The following is a 4,239-nucleotide window of genomic DNA, read 5'->3' as shown; positions in this document are numbered from 1 at the left end:
AGGATTAGAATACCCTGCATTCTCAATATTCTTCCTATAGTTTCACACTACACTTAGCATATTAAAAGCTCTAGGAAGTCCTAAAAATAAGGAAACTTTTTCATTTTGCTTAGCACACTATTTTCCTTTTTTTTTTTTTTTTTCGTTTTCTTTGTCATAACAACAATTGTCATTTCTGCTCAATCTGATTTTGAAGAACATCACTTTGGGAAACACTAATTCAGAAAAGGACCAGAATGCTGACAATGTGTGTGTGTTTTATGGGTCACACAGACCAACCCTTATACAACGTGGGAGGGGCCTAGACAAGGGTGTGAATACCAAGGAGTGGGGATTGCAGGGAGTCCTCGTGGAGGCTGGCTACCACATCACATTTTGAATACCTCCGGCAAAAAAATTATTATCACCAACTCATACTAAAACTCTTCCCGCTTTATAGTTTTGCCTAGATTCCATTCCAAAACTGAATTGTTACATTTGGCAAGTAATACAAAATATCACGTGTTACATAATAGGTTTGATAGTTTTCAGCATGGACGATAGAGTCAGGCAGTTAGAAAAATTCAGCATAGGGCCAGGCAAAGTGGCTCACACTTGTAATCCTAGCATTTTGGGAGGCCAAGGCAGATGGATCACTTAAGTTCAGGAGTTCAAGACCAGCCTGGCCAACATGGTGAAAGCCCGTCTTTACTAAAAAGGCAAAAATTAGCTGGGTGTCATGGCATGTGCCTGCAATCCCAGCTACTTGGGAGGCTGAGGCAGGAGAATCGCTTGAACCCAGGAGGCAGAGGTTGCAGTGAACCGAGATGGTGCCATTACACTCCAGCCTGGGGAACAAGAGAGAAACTCCATCTCAAAAAATGAAAAAAAAAAAAAAAAAAAAAAAAAAAAAAAAGAAAAGAAAAAGAAAAAGAAAAAAATCAGCATATTCTTTGTATTCTATGGCTTTGTAAGGCAAAAACTACATATCCATACAAAAGACTCTTTGGGGTAGCATGATCAAACAGTGAAATAGATGGCCTGAACATCCTGGTATTTTTTTGGAGTGACTGATCAAAGAGAAGATACTGGTTTTCACTGAGCCCAACTTGGTAGGAATTGTTGGCCTCTGACCTTCTCATTCCTGTACTCTAGCCACATGTCTCCTTTTATAAACTGAGTCCCAGCATCATGCATGATCAGTCCTGCCCCATGCTGGGAGTCGAAGAGGAGCTCCAAAGACAATGTGCTCAGGGTCAAGCTCTATGCTTGGTGCTGGTGTCTGGTTTCTTGTTTCCTGTTGGCCTAGGCCTTCAGCTCTGTCTTTCAACTGTCCTGGAATTCTGGTGCCAGGGTCTGACCTCACTGAATGTGGACTTGCTGCCTTGACCCACAAAACCTCCATTCCATGCTGACTCCCAACCCTGCTCCACACTCTCTGAACTAGCTGGCCTTCCTTGACCTGACCTCTGTCCTGCCTCATTTTTTTTTGTTGTTGTTTTCTTTTTCCACGTATACATATATATTTTTCTTCTGTAAAATGTCCCAGTTCTTCCATAACTTACAAACATGATTTATACCGAGGGGTAGATGGGAAAGTGGATAGCGGCAGGGCAGACTGACCAGGGATGGGGAAGTCCTCTCACTGCCCCCTTGGAGCAGGCCCAGGCCCTTTGGAGGATGGGGACTCCAATACATTCCTCCCTGAGGTTGTCTGGCTGCCTCTACCCCTCGTTCTCAGAATCCTGTGTGCCACTCAATTCCAGAATCCCTTCCAGGACCGACCCCAGGCCCACTGGACACGCTGCCCCTGGTACTCAGAATCCAGAAGCGCCAGTTGGTTCCAGAATCCCCTTCTCAGCTGCTGGAGTGGTTGAGTCCCTCCTTTCTGCTGTCCACCTGACCCCAGAGGAGGGAAGGAAGGGACGGGGAGGGGGCCCAGGTCTACCCTCTGTGGCAGGAGGAGGGTGGAGGTAGAATCTGAAGGAGGATAGGGTATGGAAGGGTCAGGAGGGCTCAGACGATGGTGAAGCCAAAGCCACACCGTAACTTGTTCCTGCAGTGATTCAGGAAGGCCCCGAGGGCCGGTGTCAGAGGAAGGGGTGGGAGCTTCTCCAGCATGGCACCCAGGATCCAGTTGCTTTCTGCAGACCCTTTGAAGAGGAGGTTGACCTTGGGCAGGTCCAGCTTTTACCCAAAGGAGACATTGGTGTCCTGCAGCCTTGTACTGGCCCCAAACTCCACATCCACCTGCAGCTGGTCACTGGGTTTGTGGTATTATGTCCAACCCAACGTTACTGTTGCCAACTAGTTGTTCAATGTGTATTTCCCAGTTAGAGACTCGACAGTGCGCTCCTCCCCAGGCCGTCGGTGGTAGACCCGCTCTCTGCCCAGGGCCAGGCAAGGCGTTATGCTCTGTAGGTAGTGGGTTACGAGGATTCCTGAACCCATCAGGACGGCTGGGTTCTCCAGGGTGACGTCCACTATGAAGTCAGAGCCCCGGTACTCCCCATCCACCTGCCAGTTCACAAACTTAGACTGCTGGGTCTGGATGGCCGTATTGGACCTGAGGCTGGGGCCTAGCTGGTGAATGACCTGAGCATTGAGGTCACCACTGTTGTCCATGTCACCCACCAGTACAGGGAATGCCTCTGTGGGACTCAGCTGCTTTGTCCCCATATACGTGACACCAGAGTGGTAGTTGGACTCCCTGATTGTGCTGAGGGTTACTATGTGGTTCACCTGGAAATGCTTCCTCAACCTTTTGTTCACTGTGAACTTGACACCTTCCATGTACAGCGCCTTGATCTTCCGGTAGCACTCCTCGAATGTGCAGGGCTTGGGCAGGCAGCCACAGGCCACATCCTCGGCACCCCCTGCTGTACTGGCAGTTGCAGCCCTGGGGGTCCGTTCCGAACTTCCACCCACACTGGTCCTGGCGCCCAGGCCGCCTCCCAGTGGCTGCAACCTGAAGCCCGGATGCTAGGACGGAGGTGGTGGCAGCCCCATGAGGGCCGGCAGAGGTGGTGGCGGCTGCCCTGCAAGCAGCGAGCTGGCTGCCAACATGATCCCCATGGTCACCTGCAAGGGGAGAGGTCAGAGGGCGAAGGTCAGGGCCTGCGCGCCCCAGACTCAGCCCCAGCAAACTCCCGCCCGGCTCAGGGCCCGGGTTCTCACTGGCGGTGGCGCCTGCTCCCGACCTGTCCTGCCTCATTTAGGTACCTGCTGTGGTTACTTCCTTCTGGGCTGGCTGACTTGGCCCTAGATTCGCACAATCCGGCCTGACACAGTCTGTCTTAATACGACATGTCCATTGCTTTCCTTAGCCTCTTTTCTGGTGCAAAAATGAATACCATCACATACATTTCCTTATATAAAAGATTGAAACATTGTTATTGTCTATGTCTCCTGTCTGTATATTTTTTAAATATTTTCTATTTTTTCTTATTTCTATCAGAAATAAAATCTTAGGCAAAATAAATATTTTATACCTTTTTTATTATTTTATTCATTCATCCATTCACTTAATGATTCAAGCTTACATACCTTCCACATACCTGGGATATTTCCCCAACTAAAGCTTCCATCCCTCTTCACACCTGTCACTCCTCTCCATTAACAGTGGAGTCTATTTCCTTTCTCTTTGAATCAGGGCTGGCCTGTGGTTGCTCTGACCCACAGAATGGGGGAAAAGAAGCACCCTGCTGATCGCAGGCCTGGGCTTAAGAAACCTGGCAGCTTCCAGTTTGCTCTCTATGGTCATGAGCCACTGTATTAAAAAAATGCAGTATGCTGTTGGAGAAAAGAAAGCAACTAAGGCAGCAGCTATGTGAGTCAGACATGTCTAGCCCCGGTCAAGGCGTCCCAGCCAACACCAAGTGGAGCAGAGACCAGCATGCCCTACCCAGTCCTGCCCACGTGGCAGCATCCCACTAACAAGGATCTGGGTTTTGTTGTTTTCAACCACTAAGTTTTGGGGTGGTTTGTAATGGAGCAATAAGTAGCATACATTAAAAACATGAAACTTTGAAACAAGCAAATATGAAACTTGTAAATTAACAGAAAAAAATATATCTGGGGAATAAGAGTCAACTTTTGGGTCTACCGTCTACTCTCAGGACTGAATCATGTTTAATTGGATCCAAAGAAAGTTATTGGTTTTAAAAAAGCAGAGGACTCAAGCAGAGGACTCAGCATCCAGCTTACAGGAAATTAATAAGAAAGTGATTAGTGAAAATTGGAAACAGGTAGGTAGAGAAT

General features: G+C 48.1%; 1 pseudogene; it reads right to left on the bottom strand.

The window, feature by feature from the left end:
* Nucleotides 1–1,995: 1,995 nt before the first annotated feature.
* Nucleotides 1,996–3,054, bottom strand: LOC104656706 (annotated as a pseudogene).
* Between the last annotated feature and the right edge of the window lie 1,185 nt (nt 3,055–4,239).

Source organism: Rhinopithecus roxellana, chromosome 3, assembly GCF_007565055.1.
Source record: "Rhinopithecus roxellana isolate Shanxi Qingling chromosome 3, ASM756505v1, whole genome shotgun sequence".
In the NCBI taxonomy this organism is placed as follows: domain Eukaryota; kingdom Metazoa; phylum Chordata; class Mammalia; order Primates; family Cercopithecidae; genus Rhinopithecus; species Rhinopithecus roxellana.
The sequence above is the reverse complement of the archived record's forward strand: the minus strand, read 5'-3'. Positions and strand labels throughout refer to the sequence as shown.